This window comes from Rhyacophila brunnea, unplaced genomic scaffold, assembly GCF_057557595.1.
Source record: "Rhyacophila brunnea isolate RB1 unplaced genomic scaffold, BYU_Rbru_1.0 scaffold_1, whole genome shotgun sequence".
Lineage (NCBI taxonomy): Eukaryota > Metazoa > Arthropoda > Insecta > Trichoptera > Rhyacophilidae > Rhyacophila > Rhyacophila brunnea.
The window spans coordinates 16,489,605-16,509,856 of NW_028232751.1; the positions used below are offsets into that span (position 1 = coordinate 16,489,605).

The 20,252-nt window shown below is 36.5% G+C and overlaps 1 pseudogene across 1 annotated transcript; it reads right to left on the reverse strand.

The window, feature by feature from the left end:
• Window positions 1-344: 344 nt before the first annotated feature.
• Window positions 345-19,193, reverse strand: LOC147079531 (large neutral amino acids transporter small subunit 1-like; annotated as a pseudogene). Its single transcript, XR_015072242.1, has 9 exons — window positions 19,062-19,193; window positions 12,917-13,042; window positions 6,265-6,267; window positions 4,719-4,769; window positions 3,923-3,968; window positions 3,365-3,503; window positions 3,069-3,270; window positions 2,003-2,152; window positions 345-485 (listed from the first exon to the last, which is right to left on the reverse strand). The product of XR_015072242.1 is annotated as a large neutral amino acids transporter small subunit 1-like (transcript).
• Window positions 19,194-20,252: the final 1,059 nt, after the last annotated feature.

The following is a 20,252-nucleotide window of genomic DNA, read 5'->3' on the forward strand; positions in this document are numbered from 1 at the left end:
TCACGATCCTAAACCATGAAGGTACGGCCAAGAAGAGCGTAATCTAAAATTTTAATTATGACCAGTGCGAGGACGTATATTTCTGAGTTTCTTTAAAATCATATACTATTTTTTTACGTTAAAAAAGTTATGCTTTTGACACATTACAGTTTTATTAATATTATATTCACCTAAGATTGATTAAAATACATTCGCAATTAAAATAAATCATGTTCAAACCAGAATTTCAATTGTCGGAAATGTTGGTGTAAAATCTAACTTCGTACTCATATTTTACATATTATAATACACGTCATATAATGTACTACTTACGAGACATTCTCGCTAATAAGACAGGCTGTTTCTTAATGCATAGGTAATAAATAGACAGGTGTTCCAGCCAATATTATTAATGCGCCCGCTCTGACTGCCTTTGGCGCCTCTGTGCACGGCACAATCAACACTAAACATACTCCAACGAAAATTATTGGCACTGCTAACGGCACCTGTAACAAGAAATTGTCTGTGTGCAATTCGACCACTTACTTTAGCATTTATAAATGGTAAACTCATCATAAATATATGCATTATAACAAATAAATGGAAAGCTTACCAAATACCTACATAATCAAATTAAAGATGTAATGCATGTGTCGCCAAAAGAATAATTAGAAAAAGTGCAACCACGAACATCTAAACTACTAAAAATGGCTTTATTATCAATTTTCTAATGACAATGTTTACAATAATACTCTATAATTGTATTAAAATAATTATTATATTATATACCCTACAAAATATACAGATTATTCGCGATGTTAGATGTTCGTTCCCTAATTAATATACTCATGACGTATAGAATTGTGTTTGCCCCTATTATTTTATTTTATCAATGATATTATATCATCCATACCTGTGTGGTGGTTTAACTCAGGAAAATCGTATATCACATAGGATTAATTTTTTATGCAACCTGTTGAATATGTACGTTGAATCATATGTGAACATGCAGTGAATACTGACCTATTGCGGCATAGGATTAATAAATATGGTGGATAATTCTGAATGTTCTCACATAATGTTAATTTAATATCAATGACTTTTTGTGGCTGGAATTATAAGAATACAGAATTTGAATTGGAAAACATGTGGTTTCAACAGGATGGGGATGCAACATACACCTCGTGAAACACTGGGTTTAATGGCTTAGAAAGTTAGATTTTAAGACATAGCGACTAATTGGCTATCAAGATATGACACATTTGGATTTTTTTTTGTGATGTCACACGAAATAATGTGTACTTATATGGCTATGCCCACAATCGGCAAACTCTTGACACACTTAAGGACGTTATGGTCAAAATGTGTGAAAAAATCATTGAAAATTTAAATAACCGGATCGTGAGCTGCAAGATGCGGGGTGTCATTTGAATTTAATATTGTGTACTATATGTAATTGCAAAGATCAAATTATCGATTGAAATAAATGTTTACAAAAAGTTAATGATGTTTGTGTTTTATTTAAAAAAACAAATTCATCCAGAACTAGGATAACCCTTTACATACCTGCGAGTAAGGCTTCAGAAACTTTATGGTATCATATATCTGGGATTTCGCATCGTTCCTAAAAATTTAGTAGTAGAATTACAACGCAAACAAAATGATGTTAACAGTCCTCTCAAATAGTTAACCTTATAAACTATAAAGAGGATGCTGGACATCCTTGAAAGAAAGATATCGAAAAAGGTTTTTGGAAACATGAATATGGCGCATGTCGAGGATTTCGAGGAAGGTACAACCATGAACTAACTGTATGCATTATATAGTAATCCTTCCATTGTCTCATATGCATAAGTTGGGCATGTAAGACGATAGAGGGATTCAATAAAGGATGGTAGGTGCCTTAACTGAGGTGGTCCAAAGAGAGACAGTATTCATGAGTAAGTCAGCTCCCCCTTGTAGGGGCCATGACCGATATATATATACATTTAAAATGTACAGAGATGTTTATGTTTTACTATACCTTGATTGATCGAACAAGATGAGGTTGTTTGTATCGTAACCAAAGAACAGCGGCAGCACTCAAAGTTGTGAAGAAAGATTCAACGATTGTACAATATGTGATCAAAGTGTAAATATCACCGCTTATGAGCATGATTAAAGACATCAGCATCTGTGAAACAAAATGAACCAGTTAAATATAGTTGTCTTTTGTATGTATGTATCTGGGGCATGCGGTGAGTTTTGCTTGTTTTTCTTGATTCTGGTTCTGTAAGTAGGTACCTACATTTATCTTAATAGAATTAAACCGGAGGTTGATTGCAGTCATTTATATTCATTATATGCCATTTTTTTATATTTCATGACTAACTTTAAACACAGTTTATTAATTTTAATGACGTTACGGACATTTTATTTATCTATTCGATTTTTCTAATACTTAACTTTCTAATTATGTTTGCAAAAAGAAAATATTGCAGTGTGATGTGATGTAAAATGATGGAATATTATGGAAGTTACCAACTTTGAAACTAGAACCTACAGTATGCAACATATTATATTATACCCAATCAGCGCTCGAAATGGAAAAGTTTACGAACCGGAGCGCTCGACAAATTTTCTGAGGATATTTACGTAGTCATCAAATCGTATGTGTATTTTATAAAAATGAGTGTGTCAAATTTTCTATTCTATGGCCTATCTAGCTCAGACTGTCAACATATTTTTTCCACGAGACGGAGCGATAGTTTTACAAATTTCCCGAGCCGGAACGGCGCTCCGGTGCGTTCCGTTCCATTTCGAGCCCTGTACCCAATGCTTGTTTGTCCCTTGTGAGCCAAACCAAAAGTGAAAAATTTATTTTTTATAACGATATAACATGGCTAGGTGGCCTAAGATTTTACAACATATTTCAAGAATAGAAAACGAAATAGTTTGGATAGGTAATGATGCTCTAAAATAATTATGACGGTTCACAACCATTTTTTTAAAAATGCTTAAGATAGATATTTCTAGAATCCGAGGTTCTTATGTTCTGTTTGTAGCTAAAAACTGGTTAAGAAACATATTGATAGACAAGAAGGATTTACCAAAAAAACTAATGATGGCAAAGGGGTTAGGGCACTTGATATTTAAATGACTCAAAAGAGCAGGGATGTGACCATTACGGGTGCCGGCGAAACACATTCTCGATGATGTCATTATGTGAACGCTGAGGCCACCAAATGCGGCGATGGCCACCAATGCAGGCATCCCCCATGACATCCAACCCAAAGCTCGCTCAGCAAACATCTGGAAGTATACAAATATGTAACCATAAAAATGTGTGAGATATAGGAGTAATAATAAACATGTAATTACGAATCCACAATTAGAATGCCAGAACTCCTTGTGGTCCCAACACAGCCAGATAAGCAACATTGGCCAAGACATAAATTATCGTCACCAGTGGCAGAGATAAGTAAATGGCCCTTGGCAAATTGACAAAAGGATCTCGCAATTCTTCCGTCACAATACTGAGGCACCTAGCTCCTGAAAATGCAGTTAATTTTTGATTAGTACGGTCATGATTATTATTACCTTATGTGAATCGAAGCGAATCCACTTAAAACAGGGAGCATGATTATTTAGTAAATGGGTTTAATTGGAACATGTTTAGAAAAGAAAATGACACGTGAGCAAGATAGAAATAACGTAGGAGTGTGGGATTGAAAGTAACAGTTGCAAATTCGTAACTGTGGGGACCCCCTGCAAAATATCTTGTTCCATTGCTTTATTAATGTATTTGAAGATATGATCATTTTTATGTTTGGTTTAAAGAGGTTGGTATATAATATTTCTTCAAACACGAAATGGTTCTAATGAGCCAAGTTGGATTAATTTTTTATAACATTTACTGGATCTAATAGGCTTGATGAATAAGGAGAAAAAATTTTAATCTTACCAGCCAGAGTAGGACAATATTCCTGAATAGAATGCAACGGACCAGTGGCGCACCCAGAATTTAATATTGGGGGGGGGGCAAGGAGGAGAATGTAAATTAGTCCCATAGGCTCTTTTTCTTCTTCACAGCTTAATTTCTCGTTTATCGGTCTTTTGTCTATTGCACTCAGTATACCTACACCATGGTCTCCACATCCTGAAACGGGCCCTCAGGCTAGGATATTTGGCGGGCCCCCTACCTACCGTTAAGATTAAAGGCAGTGTGAAACACTACATTAACGTGACACATAATAATCAAAAAATATATTGCACAATTATATAATTGAAAATGTTTATGGCCATGAAGTATAATAGCGTCGCAGGCGATTTTTTTTTTACTGTTAAAGCTAATTTATGATGTGTGTTTATCTCACTTATCTGGTCAACCCGACACGTCGGGCCCCCAGGCTAGAGCCCTGTCAGCCCTCCCCAGCCATGACCTACACCACTCCGGAATTCGGGTGGACACCGAGAATTTTTTGACAGTTCCATTAGGGATTAGGTTACTAAAAAAGCTGACATTAGTGTTTCGAAATTTTTGTGTTAGAAATTAAAATCTAAGAAATTTTTCTGAAAAGGGTGCTGGAGAATTTCAAATCATTTTTTTGCCGTGTTTTTATTTGTCTAAGCCCAAAGGTATAGTTTATTGGCTTTCAATTTCAATGTTTAAAATCATTCTGATAATTTTCATGTTTGGGGGGTACCAGGGCCCCTTGCCCCCCCCCCCACTCCTGGGTGCGCCACTGCAACGGACCATTTGCTCACATCGGTTGAAGTACCCTCCCATCCATCACTGAAATTATCCACTCCTACAAAGTAAGCATCACGAGATTCATCTTAGAAAATCTTCAGTTGCATAACTATTAGTTGATTTCGTCGTAATTAGGTAGGTGCAGGTGGCTAAATTGGTAAAGTGGTCGCTAGCTCAGTAGTGTGGTCATCAAATATTACAGTTAAATGTAAGTGTCTGATTATTAAGATTGTTTTCGGGACGGGTAACACAATAATCAAGAGTAAATTAAAGACGGATTAAAGCACTAGTTCCTATTACATACTTCTTGTTTTGTTTACAATTGTATTATTATGCCTGGTCCACACCGAAAACAAGTCGCGCGACAACTCGTTAAATTTTACGATAATTATCATAATTGCTTAAGAAATTTTACGATAATTATCATGCTTATCGTAAAATTTAACGAGTTGTCGCGCGAATTGTTTTCGGTGTGGACCAGGCATTAGAGTATGTATTATTGTTATCATTTTTTTTAAATTAATACGGAGAGAGTCAAGTACAAATGTTATTCTTATGCCGGGTCCACACGGAAAACAATTCGCCCGACAACTCGTTAAATTTTACGATAAGCATGATAATTATCGTAAAATTTAACGAGTTGTCGCGCGACTTGTTGCCGGTGTGGACCAGGCATTAGATTTTGTGTACGATGCCAGACGTACGTTCTTGGCTATTGAAACTTTCCGACTTCTCCTGATGGAGGGCTATTGACGACTCGACCGCCCGCAAACGACTGTTTGCTTGGTTTTATTTATTTATTTTTCTTTTTAAATCACGCGACAACGCTTACGACTCTATCTGTAAGATTTACATGTACGCATTGCATTCAAAAATATTTTCTTAGTATTTAAACCTTACGAGTATTACATATAAAGATTCCTTATTCTAATATCGAGTAAATAATATATTATTATGTATTAAGTATTATTTATTCATTTACCCCCACACAATCAATCACACACACTTTGCAAATTATGACTAACATTTTATTATCTAGACATAAAATTCATGTTGATTTTACATAGAATCATCATTTTAATTAATCAAGTAATTTGGGCATACGGTTCGTTTACCCAAGTGACTATTCGAGATCAGGTGGCATGCTTAGGCCGTTCAAATGTTAGAGTGGACGTCAGTAGAAGACCAACGTCCCAGGAGTGTATCAATAGGTGTTATTATGGTGATTATTAAGATAAGGGCTTTTTTGTCATCATGTAACGCAGTGGAACGGCGTTCCGACACCTTTTTTCACGGTATTTTTAATGTTTCAAAAGCAATTAGATGAAATAATGTTCGCCCTTACATAGTACAAGTTAATTTTTCTGAATCATCTCATATGAAAAGACATATCCTGAAAACTATCGCGTTTGATATATGCATTGAATTCTATTACCATTTCTGCAGTGAATGTGAACGCGAATTTTCGCAAATGAATCTAATTATTACCCCAATAAGAGCTTCGTTGAAGACCAAAACAGTTCCGGCACTTTTGTTCATCAAACTCTTTAAACCACCTTTCGACACTTTTCGATTCTTCAAAATACGTTGATCGGTGGTTACTCAGTGGAAGACATTCGGCCATAGACTCCAACACTAAGAAAAGGAAAAGAGATGATTTGGCAGACGAAAATTGGACAGAACTTTGGAAATCAACGTGGCCCACACAAAGGGGGGACTGACAGGGCTCTAGCCTGGGGGATCGACCAGATAAGTGAGATAAACGAACATCAAAAATTTGCTCTAATCGTAAAAATATAGCCTGCAGCGCTAATTTCCTTCAAGCGTATTAACATTCCAAAATATGTGGTTGTGTAGTTGCATTTTTTGGTTAATGTTTTTTGATACACTGAATACCCTTAATTTTATATCGAACACTGTTTAAAAAAAAAACGCGACACTGCCTGGTGGTTCTTGTACCCCTGCGTCCAACAGTACTGACCTTATCCAATTCTCTATAACTGTCCTGGTAGTTGGTTTTGGTGATCCTCTTGAAGATATAAATAATTCCGAAATATCCCCACCTTCCCCTCTCCTTGGGTTCAACATGCAGACGAGTTTCCGTAACCAGAATACTGGGTCGATGTTTTGACACGTGGAAGCGCTTAGCTTCCATTCCGATTGACGATGCTTGGCGGTATCTGTATTTGAGCCAAACATTGGCTATACAATTAATTGTGTGGTCACTTTTTTTCCACTAATCCATTGTCTACTATTACTGAGTAGTGTGAGGTCATGAACCCTTCGTCCCGATGCGAGAAGCAGCCGAGTAGGTGGCTGTCCTGCGAGAGGTTTCGAATAGGTTGTACTCCACCGGTGTTGTTTTCCTAAGATGATCTACCACTCGTCCTGGATCCCAAACCGGTGGTTTGACGGGTTTCGTTTTATGTACCGAAATTGCCTGTAACATATTATTGTGTTGTACTACCACGTTGATGCTGATATCTACAATGATAATCGGTTTGCAAAATGTGGCTATGGCTGACTTATGCACCAAATGAATGTAATTCGCGTGGCAGCAAGGCATTTGCTTTATTGAAGGGAATAGATAGGATTCGCGTAGCATTGTTGCACTACTTTCAGTTAAACTATTTGGTGGATAGGTTGCACTCAGGTCGATTCCCTTCATTGAAGTAACTTGTGCTATACGACATTTTTCGTTTTGTTGTCAAGTGCGAGAACGAACAAAGTGGATGGTTTGCCGACACGTGATCATGCTACGTACAATTGACCGTGAGAGAAACATTCATTTTCTAGATTCTGGCTACAAACACTCAAAGATTGGCCTTGTGATTTGTTGATGAGGTCGTCCTTCGTTGAGACGAATTTGAAAATTCAACGGAAACGAAATCAATCCGTTCGATTCGTCGACAGGAACACGGCCGTTACCGATAGTCAGCAATTGCTTGGAGAAATCTTCGGCAGATGAATCGTTTAGCAATGCAACGCATGTTTGTCGTCAGCTGAAGTTTCTTCACATAGCGCCACAGAGTCGATGATTTGAGGCAAGCGTTTATTTCATCGGCAGCGGTCGATCTTGGAATGACTGGTAGTGTTTGGCGGAAATCGCCAGATAGTAGAAACATTGCGCCTCCAAAACATCTTGATCGCAGATCTTTCATAGTTCGATTGAGTGCTTCTAATACGGGCTTGTGCGCCATTGTGCATTCATGCCAGGTGATGATTTTACTTGCTTCCAAACATTTAGCCATTGCTGAGTGTGTTGTAATGTTTCATGTCGGTTTTTCAGTCGTTTGAAGGTTTAAAGGTAATTTCAACGCTGAATGAGCCGTTCAGTATCCTTCTAGCAACGTGGCCGCTATCCCGGAAGAAGCAACTGCTACATCAATTTCGGATCTCGCACGAACAGTGGCAAAATCATGAACATGAGGAATGTCTTTCCAGTTCTACCGGGCGCATCGAGGAAAAATAAGCCATCATATTCATCATTAATTGCCTTCATTAACGTATCGTACACTTCCTTCTGTTGGGGGTTCAACACAAGGTACATTCGTTCGAACTGATTGGTTCAATTATCTCAATCATATTCACGTTCCAATTCTAGATTGAAAGAGTCGTTCATTCCACGATGTGGCGATGGAATTTCTAACTTGACTAACAAACTGCCGTACATGAGGATCAAAAGCAAAGCATGAGATCGGGATTCCCTGAACTGACACGAATTCAATGTAAAATGTCTTCTGACATAATCCTTGTACTTGTTTCACAGTTCAGGTGGATTCGATGGGAAGCATGTCGAAATAATGAGAGCAAATAATGTGCGTGTCTGACTTGGAGATGCAGAAACAATAATTACTTCAGCGATTGTCATGTCCCAATGAGTATCGTTTTCAAGTAAATTGAGCCGTTGACATGCAGTACGACATATTGGGCACACTACACCATTGACAGTTTGAAGTGATTCAAATGATGTCGGCCCACGAACATTCACCGGCAACAACCGCAAGTAGACGCATTCGTCATTCTTCGGATGAACTGTGTAAATGCGACCAAGAGCATCAGAAAAACGCACATCCGTATGATCAGGAACTGCATCGCCTTGCTTCCGACATTGAAATTTCTTCGATCAAGCGTTCCAAGTGTAATAACGTGGCATCTCAGAGTAGAGCAACGTTCGTGCAAACGGATCGTTTTGGCAAATCGAAAAGAAACTGGTCAATGTTGTCGCTGGAGGTGTTTCAGCACGTTCAACAACATTCTATGCGTTGACATAAATTCGTTAACCATTCTCCAGATGCACCGCCAAATGTACAACGGTGTGATGACGTTTATGAATGGGGAATGAGAAAATACGCCAAATCGCTTCATTGCAGCTCACATACGAAAGATTCGATGTCAAGCGACCATTCATATATCATTTTATCATTTAGAAATTTAAAAAAAAACTAAAATAATCTGAATATTTAATATTATAAAAAAAAGATAAAATATAAGTGGAGTAGGTACCTGAGACACCTTGATAGTGCGTGATTTTATCGTTGGTATTGGGAGTTTGAACACCAAAAACCGCCATATCGCTGCCTTTGGTGACATATTTGCAGATGTATTTGATGGACTTCACTGAATTGCAATGCTCCACGTTGCAATGCGCCTTGAATGTTTTGGAAAGAAGTGGCAAATACGGAACAATCCAAGTGCTGTCGACCACGATATCGTTTCCTTTCACTTTCGTTGTGATAGTTCTACCGTTATCATCGGGTGATCGACGCCGATATAGTGGATAACCATCGTTCGCAGTGATAGTCTCCGCCGTCAAATTTTGTGGATAACGCTTGTAACACTTGCCGTCGACCATGCACGCTGATTGGGGGTTGATGGCGCCACACGGTCCGTGAATCATGTTAGTAATTACAACATCATGCAGGTCTGGATCGATTTCGAGATCAGGAATCTCGTCACATATATTATGATGTCATCTATTTGGTCTGGTCGAATTCTTTCAACTAACCAAATAAGAATGTGTGCATGCGGTAAGCCTCGTTTTTGCCATTCAATCGAATACATCCAGCATCGAGTATCCCCAAAGACGCGATGATTAACAATGTAGTTCATCAGCGACAGGATTTTTTGTTTGAAGACACGTGCGGTGATGTCGTGCTGATCATTTGATGTTTGTCCGGGGGCAGCAATTGAACAATTTCTATCCATTTCGGATTGCACGTAAAGGTGATAGATCTGGACGACCGTAATGACGAACATAATAATATTATGTCATTGCATATTGCGCATATTCATGCATATGACGCGGGCTGCCAATGTACATCGCCAGTAGAATAGTCAATCGACCGACATTAGCTGCATCTCCTTCGGTGCTGATTGCATCGCGTAAATGAATATTATACTCCTCCGAACGCAGTTTGGCTTGGTTCAACCGAATGAAAGTGAAGCGCTCCGTCTCGATTTTGACGTACAAAACGAACAACAAACGACGAACAGATGACGAACAAAAAAAATCATCGAAATCAGTCAATCAATTCTCGAGATATCATCAAAAAAGCCGCTCCATACGAAATGTATGAGAAAATGAATTTTCTTCACAATTTTTTTTCCGTGACTTTTTCTATGTTTTAATAGTTATTCTGCTATTTGGGGTGGAGACAAATCCAACAAATCAATGATCATAAAAATCGGTCCAGCCGTTCTTGAGTTATAAATGGTGTAACTCGTATCGTTTTCAAGCAAATTGAGCTGTTGACATGAAGCACGAAATGTTGGGCACACTACACCATTGATAGTTAGACATTTTGACTATTATTCTTTCTTTTGTTTGTTTGTTTATTGTTTCTGTCATGTATCAGAGATGGCTTTGTATTCTGATTTTAATTTTTGTGATTTTCTTTTATTTTCGAATGCGCGAGCTCCATCCTTCAAATAATTCATCGATATCAGTCAAAAGCCGTTCCATACAAAATATATGAGAAAATGAATTTCCTTCATAATTTATTTTTTCCGTGATTTATCCGATGTTTTAATAGTTATTCTGCTATTCGGGACGGAGACATATCGAACAAATCAAAGATCATAAAAATCGGTCCAGCCGTTCTCGTATAAATGGTGTAACTAACCCGACTTTGTTTTATATATATAGATATAATATCTATCATTCAAAAAGTATACACAGTATACAGAGGCTTTGCTGATTTAAAGAAACACAATTTACATAAAAGTGCTTCTATCTCTGTTTGAGGTTTGTGTGGCTCGGCTGCTTTGTGCATAACTACGCTCAATTAGACCTCGCGATTCAAACCATGATTATTTTATGTAAAATAATTAACTGTAGCAAAATATTAATATATCACTTGATAACAATTATTAATAATATATATAATAATAAATATACAAACAAGTTCACACGTCATATATACCAGTGGCGAAGGGTGGAGATAGCCTGTCAAGATCCGCCATAAATACTTCAACTACACTCAAAATACACTAAACTCTGTCAGTCATATGTATTTGTTTTCATTGAAATAAGACAACAATTTACAGATGGTGTTGATTAGTGTTTAAAATTCAATTAAACCCTGCGAAAAACAAACCATAATAGATAATAGTCAAAAATACTTGTCTATCAATAAAATATATAAAATTATGCAATTAAATCATACATAACTTTGAATATTTTATAGATAGAATAATATTCTTTATCTATTATAGTTTGGTTTGGGCAGGGCTTAAAGAATTTAAAAAAACGAACCAACAGTATGTGTAATATGTATTCCTAATTCAATGAAAATAAATAAGAATAAATGAAAAAGTGTGCAGAAGTATGTCGTACGAGGGTAGTCCCAGAAGTACCCGACCTAGCAAAGAAAACACAAAAATTTTGGGAAAAAATATTTTTATTTCTCTACGTTGTCTTCTTTAAGGTCAATACACTTTTCCCAGCGATGTTCAATAGCTTCGATACCCTGTTTATAGTGAGAATCGTCGAGCTCCTCAGAATAGCCATCTACCGCAGACTCCGCCTCTTCACTGTTGGCAAATCTGTTTTTTTTTTTTAAATTTTCAAGTTTGGAAACAGAAAATAATCCGAGGGGGCTAAATCTGGCGAATAAGGTGCGTGAGGAAGCAATTATTCTAACTTTAACTCATTGATTTTGGCCATCACGATAACGGATGTATGAACTGATGAATTGTCCTGATGAAACGAAACTTTCTTTTTCGCCGAATACGGTTGTTTTTTCTTGATTTCATCACTCAAACGGGGCAATAAGTTTGCATAATACACGCCATTGACTGATTTTCCTTTCTGAAGATAATCAATGAAAATTACCCCACGCGCATCCCAAAAAAACTGATGCCATGACCTTGCCTGCAGATGGAACTGTCTTCGCCTTCTTTGGAGCCGATTCTCCCCTTCTAGTCGATTGTTTCGACTGTTCCTTCGTCTCAGGTGTGAAGTGATGGACCCATGTTTCATCCATGGTTATGAATAGATGCAAAAACTATGCTTTATTGTCGTGAAACTTCGCCAAACACTCGATTGAAACATCCTCACAATGCTGTTTTTGTTCCATTGTGAGCAATCGCGGCACCCACCTTGCGCACAGCTTTCTCATATCCAAATTTTCAGTCAATATGTGATGTACAGGACTTTTTGAAATGCCCACCATGTCTGCTAGCTCGCGCAATTTCAGTCGACGACGTCGACGTTCATCCAATACCATTTTGTGGATTTTCGTCACCATTTCTGGCGTGGTCACCTCATTTGGTCGTCCACTGAGATGTTCGTCTTGGCAGCTCGTCCGAGCTGGTTTAAACTCAGCCACCCAATATGTTAGTGTTGTAAACAAAGGAGCAGACTCCTCCAGAGTAGAATCTAGCGCAGCTTTGATATTGGTTGGACTGAAGCTTTTCAAATGAAAGTATTGTATAACATAACTATGACCAATTTTTTCCATGATTATAAATTCACTGAGAGCGTTCACTGTTGATGGCTGACAAATAATTACTGAACAACGTAGCGTCGTCAAACTTCAAACTTAGGCTTTATAAGATCGGTACTTTCTAACATAGTCATTATTTTCAAACAACAACTGCTATCTATAAGTCAGGTCGGATACTTCTGGGACTACCGGTATCAATAAATTATATTTAACATGACATTGCTAATAATTTAAACTATAAAACAACATAGCTCACCTTTAGCCATCCAAACAATACCAGAAAATATAATGACTAGAAGTGCTGATATCTTAGTAAACATAAATACATTCTGAGCTTTGGTAGTGGCTCTTACATCGTAACCATTCATGAAAGTCAAAAAACCTGAAATCAAAGGAAAACAAGATGTAACCAAATAATTTAACCAAATATTCCCATGCATTTTTTCCATACACGTAGGTAAATTGACAGTTATCTGGTATATTATAGAGGTATGCAAGACCCAGTCCTACTGTAATAAGTGTAATGTAAGTAAGGTAAGTATGATACCAGATGAAAGTCTCCCACAGGAGACCACCTCAAAGGACGGAACGAACCATCATCTTTCCCAAAACACCACAGCCTACGTCCACTCTTCGCAGTTCTCGCAACCCTCGGCCGAGCGGAGCCCGCCTCCTCAAAATTCTAATTCGTCCACGCTACCGCCAAAACACAGACGCGGTCTGTCGAAAACGGCCGCTCGCGCCGCCACTAGTCAATCCATCGGTAAACCAGAGGTTCTCGACCGACAGCGCGAGGACGCCGCCGATCTGTCAGTTGGATGCGCGCGAAAAAGCTCTCTCTGGCCCCTGACGCCGAACGAACAGCATCTACCGCCAAAAAAAAACTCTCTTGCCTCGGACGTCACAAGCATCAACCATCTCCACAAAACAAAAGATCGCATCGGCGCACGCCAAGCCGCAAGCCCTGACTCTCTCGCCTCGGACGCGAAGCATCAAGCGTCTCCAGCCCAGCAAACAAAAGACCACATCGGCAGCACGCCAAGCCGCAAGCCCTGACTCTCTTTCCTCGGACGCGGAACAGCCAGCATCTCCAGCCAGCGACGCCGCGTCTGCAGCCCGCCAAATCGACATTACCCATGACCGAATATTAAAATACCCTGCAAATAACTAACTACGATAAAATAAACCAGCCTCAACAGCATACACCGTACGTTTCTGTCTCACACCCCCGCTTCTTTGGCCATGAAATTATCACGGTCTTCCATCTCCGCCTAAGCGCGAAGAAGGCCGGTGATCAGTAATAATACCGAATCTTTTTCTTTTGGAGCCACTTTCCATCGAGGGTTGGCAACCAACTTGCATACCGTATACCAATGCTCCGCAACCGGTGTGCGGTGGGACGATGCTAAGTGTGCCGCGGCGCATTGCTCCAAAAAAATACATTATTTATATAAAAATACAATTATTTTGTATATTTTCCAATACTTAATAGCCAAATTTTCGTAAATGGCTGGTAATATATTTGAGTACCTGTATTAATTTTATAGAACAATGCAGGGTCAGAATGAAAATATATTGACGTGCTCTGATAAAGTAGAATGGGTTTTATGACAAGCATCTCTACAAATGTACCAAAGGACCTACCAGACCACCATTGAAAACAAACAATTAATTTTGGACCTTTGGACTCAAAAACATTTAACTTTGCTACAAAATAAATTTCATCATTACTTTCATACAATCAATATGACTGGATTCGAAACCCTTTTGCAACGAATGCTGAAAATTCTATAGAAGCGCTTTCCCTATAAATTTGAGAGGAATTGGTTGGAATCAGAAACGACGGGATGCTAAAACTAGCCTTTGCCGATGTTCCATTGGCTATTTTCTGGATTTCGGTTAATAAAGAATATCATCGGATTTCCGACAAAGCTATCGCAGTTCAGCTCCGATTTCCTACGACATATCTAGGTGGACAAGTTTTTCAAATTAAGTTATAATTGAAAATAATAAGCAGTCTTGTTTAAAGGGTCTTGACCGAGAACTTCGGGTTGCTCTTTCAAATATCAAGTCAAAATAAGTATATAAAACTTTAATAAATTTAGATTTAAACATTAATAAATTAGTATTATTCTATTGATAATTCAAATACATATGTACATTTTTAGTTCTTCGTCATGTGTTATAATGTTTTTATATTTAATTATTTATCAAATAAAAAAACATATTTTGGTGCATGGCCCCCACAAGGGGGGAGCTGACAGGGTTCTAGCCTGTAAGCCTAGGCTCAGTGGGGCCAGCGTGGCAGGTCAACCAGATAAGTGAGATAAACACACATTTAAAATTTGCATTAATAGTAAAAAAAAGTCGCATGCGGGGCTATTTTACTACGCTAGTATTAATATTTTACAACATGTGATTGTAGGATAAAATTTATTATTATTATGGCAATACTCGACAAATAATAAAATTATTCTTCACCCGACAACTATCCATAATTCAAGTGGATGTATTAATAAATACAAAAAATCGCTAAACATACAATCAATACCATTAATGTTACCTCGAACACCATTTGAAAAACGCTATTTTAAAGTATCACGCTGCCTTTAACCTTAGCGACAGGTAGGGGGCCCGCCAAATATCCTGGCTTGGGGTCCACCTTCAGGATGATAAGGTCCATTTTTTGGTGTTTTACGTGTGGTATGCAGTGGAATTCTGAGAAGACCTTTGGTGTGCCGTGGGTGAGAAAAGGTTGCGGAGCACTGCCCTATACCACTGGCGAAAACTTCATACAATAATGATTATTTAACGCGTACCTTCTTACGAAAAATATTTTTTAATTGGCTATTACTATTCCTTTTTAAGACTTTTATTATACTTCACTTGGGGTATTTTAATCCTGAACTTTGGTAAGTATTCAGTTGATATTCAAATCCTGACAATCAAAAGCATAAGACCATCATCCAGTGACGTCCCGTGGGGGTAGGCAGATTGAACGTCGCTTGGGGGCGGCAGTTACTCGAAGGACGGCAAATCGAGAAGAATCATTAGGTAAATATAGAAATAGGTACCTAAACTTAGTAATCGCGGAAATATCTCTCAAATAAAAAAATCAGCTCACTGGTTGGAAACAAAATGTATTAATTAACATAGTGTTTAACCGGAGTGTTTCTTTGTCGGGTTTGCGATGTCTCGTTTACTTCCGTTGTCCTTGGACGTCACATCCTTGATGACCAGCAATGACACGTGCAGATTTGAGAATTATATATGAATTATCGGTAGGTACCTACATATTTACCTAATTAATTTATCCAAATATTTTTGCCAGTCACTCACGAGTTTTGAAAGTTGTCAGGTGTATATTTAAATGTATCTGAAAATCGTGGACTCCCAATATTGTCTATTGAAGTAGAGATGGCATTTAAATTAGATTTAGTGGTATATATTTTGTTGGTAATGTATCCATACAACACATTTCTTACATATTGGAGACATGGAAGGATGATAAAAAATACTGTATAAAAAATGGGGTGGCATTTTGGCGCTGCCTAGGGGCGGCATTTTGGCTAGGGATGTCACTGCCATCATCTTCAAATTTAATTATCGGAGGTGACTAATTTTAAACAGTATATAGGCATGTATTACATAGTTTCTTTAGCTAGCTGTCTCACTTGTCAATAATGGATCACTGGGTCTATTCTATACTTATCGACCGCTAAAGTGATAAAGTGATAAATATTATCAAACTTAGGGTAGGTTTGTATCAAACTATTATCACAATACAATAAAATGTTTGTAATTGTTGCAATAAATGCTATATTTTAATAGCACCTCTCTTGCGGTTGTTATAATTTAGCATTATTGATATCCTAGATTCCATTTTTTCCACAAAAAAATGGTTTCTTCTCTGTCCTGTAAAATTTGCGTAATCCAAGATAAGTATTAAGATTGCATAAATTAGTACAGGAGAGACAAAAGCCCATTTTTCTATAAAAAAATTGGTGTGTGTACTTATGTACGCGCGTTAGAAGTTATACTTGCGTAACAAAACAAAAACAAAACTTGTGATAACCTAGATTCTTCGACTAGCTCTGGTGTGGTAATTTAGAATCAGGTTCACAAAATAAATAAAAGTGTTTATTTGGACATCGAACTATCCAAATTCTTTGTTTTTCTTATTGGTAGGAAGTTGAAATGGAGTGCCGCTGGTTTAAAATTATCTTGTTGCTTCATTCCGTATGTATTAATATTATTTACTATTACTAAGTATTTTAATTATCTTGTTAAATTACATCTCAGAATAAGGGCCGCTTATTGGAGCGTCGCTGGTTTAAAATTATTTTATTGCTTCATTTCGTAATAATTGATATTATTTAATATTACTATTTCAATTATCTTGTTAAATCACAGACTCGGAAAAAGAGCCACTTATTGGAGCGCCGCTGGTTTGAACCTATTTTATTACGTCTTGCTTTATAAGGTTGGTACTTTCTATCATGGTCATTATTTTCAAACAACAACTGCTATCTATACATCAGGTCGGGTTCTTCTGGGACTACCGGTATTTGTATTTTTAATAAGCTCGTAGTTTTAGAACTGATAATTTTCTATTTCGATTTATGAATGTATCCAAATTATAATAAAAAGATATGAAGACTACAAGCAAATATGATTCCAAGTCCATTTTTTTAATAAAATGAACTGTCAATGCCATTTTGTGGAGAATTTCCTAACGTATTTTTCTATGTATAAACATTTTCGGAATAATACACCTTTGTCATATAAAAACGTGTTTCTAATACAGGTAGGTGGTCATGGAAAGATAATTCCATCTGCATGAATACTGGGTAAAAAAAAACCATGTTACATTTTACTAGGGGAAAAAATACTGTTGCCCCTTGGCGGTTGTTTTCGGAACTATTGATATTCGAGGTTATGTTATACCAGTCTAAAGATGTATAAGCATCATTTAAGTAATTAAACCAGGGCTCGAAATGGACCGGAGCGCACCGGAGCGCTGTTCCTGTTCGTGAAATCGGTAAAATTATCGCTCCGTCTCGTGGAAAAAATAATTTGACCGTCTGAGCTAGATAGGTCATAAATAATAGAAAATCCAAAACATTTAATATTTTTATGAAATACACATACTATTTGATAACTATTTAAATATCTTCAGAAAACTGTCGAGCGCTCCGGTTCGTAAACTTTTCCATTTCGAGCGCTGACTTAAACAATAAATTATTAACAATATCCAATACAATATGAAAAGTAACGACTCTGATGCTTTCAAGACATCAATAAAACGCTATAAAAAATGGAGGATGATGGATGCAATAAAAAAAAATCGAGCCATGTCACACACTATTCGAGAACCTTTTCTATAATCTAAGTGGAGAACCTTGTAATTGTAAATAAATGGTATTGTCTTAGATTATAAAAAAGGTATTGTTTATTATAAATCATATTATTTTTATGTTACCTAATAATTGATGAAGATTAATGAATCATAATAATAATATTATGTCTCAATAAAATATAGTTGAATACCTAATAAACAATATTGAAATATAGCATTTTTTGACCGATGTCAACTTTTTTACTTTACATAATAAATAGATTTTCATATATTATATACATAGGTACATAATTACACTTTTGGAATAAAGTACATCTAGACATGATTGTCCATTATTTTGATGTGCAAATGGAGAAGTCTAGGATTTATAATAATAAATTTACTTTTAGTGTTCTGACCACAACAGCACATGGAATGTTTTTTCCCACAAAAAAATGACTTGACTGGAAAAAGATTTTTTTTCAGAAACATGAAATATAATATAATATTTTTAAGTGAATGTCCTATTATGCCAATGATACTCAACCTTTTTTTTCTTCGGGCCAAATACATATATTTGTAAAGTAACGCGGGCCGCATCACTACTGGTGTGACGAAAAAAATCATGAAATCCCCCCTTTTTTACAAAACATTTTTGAGATTTTAAAAATTATGCGTGTTTTTTAAATTAATCGTGTGCAATAGCAACACTCTTATACCAGGTCTGATGTGGACCATAATGACAATCCTCTTCGGGTGTCACTATCTGTGCATCAAAGTCGAAACGAATCTCAAGATATACGAAATTCCTGATAATAAAATGTGTTTCGGGCCGCACATAAAAGCTTAAAGGGCCGCAGGTTGAGTATCGCTGTATTATGCGATATAATAACACATAAAAATCTCTTAAAAAATATAGTGAAAGAATAATTGTAGTTAACAATTATTCAGAATTAGAAACCTTAAAAATCGATTTACTCAAAATGATACAGATGTGACATAGAATGATAGTTTTGCTTGTGGTCTTCATATGATTACTAATAAGCAATAACCTATGACTTACACAAAACGCACATAGAAACGTGCTGATCTATTGGCGAAGATTAGATACTTAGGTAAACATTGTTTACTAATAATCATTTTCATTGTTTTGTAAACAGTGGTGTCACCTTTAGTAAGTATTATTAAACGTCATAAATAATAGACAACAGACTTAGAATAACTGTATATTTTTGGCTATATCTATGTGGCGTGGCTATGGTCCCTAAAACTGAGGTATAATCGTATTTATTTCAATGCTTCGTAGAAAATCATAATATAGAAAAGGCACATTTCGAGTAATATTTTCATATTTCTTAATTTTATTATTATCATCATACTATTAGTGTTATTTATGGCAATTCGAGCTTTTTTTAAACTCATTTTATTTGTTTTCTACGTAGCCCACTCCAAATAAGTGTAAAAAAAGAGTTGTAGGAAATTTAAAAATAGATTGTTTACAATGCCGTCTAAAAGAAAAAAATCGATGTGTGTACTTATGTACGCGCGTTAGAAGTTATACTTCTTTGGCGTAACAAAACAAAAACAAAACTTATAATAACCTAGATTCTTCGACTAGCTCTGGTGTGGTGATGTAGAATCAGGTTCACAAAATAAATAAAAGTGTTTCTTTGGTTCATCGAACTATCCAAATTATTTGTTTTTCTTATTGGTAGGAAGTTGGAATGGAGTGCCGCTGGTTTAAAATTATCTTGTTGCTGAATTCCGTATCTATTAATATTATTTACTATTACTATTTTAATTATCTTTTTAAATTACACCTTAAGAATAAGGGCCGCTTATTGGAGCTCCGCTGTTTTAAATTTATTTTATTGCTTCATTCCGTAATTATTAATATTATTTAATATTACTATTTTAATTACTTATCTTGTTAAATTTCACAGTCAGTAAAGGGCCTCTTGTTTGAGCGCCGCTGGTTTAAAATTATTTTATTGCTTCATTCCGTCATTATTAATATTACTACTTCAATTATCTTGTTAAATTACACACTCAGAAAAAGGGCCGCTTATTGGAGCGCCGCTGGTTTAACCTTATTTTATTGCTTCATTCCGTAATTATTAATATGTTTTAATATGACTACTTCAATTATCTTGTTAAATTACACACTCAGAAAAAGAGCCGCTTATTGGAGCACCGCTGGTTTAAAATTATTATATTGCTTCATTTCGTAATAATTAATATTATTTAATATGAC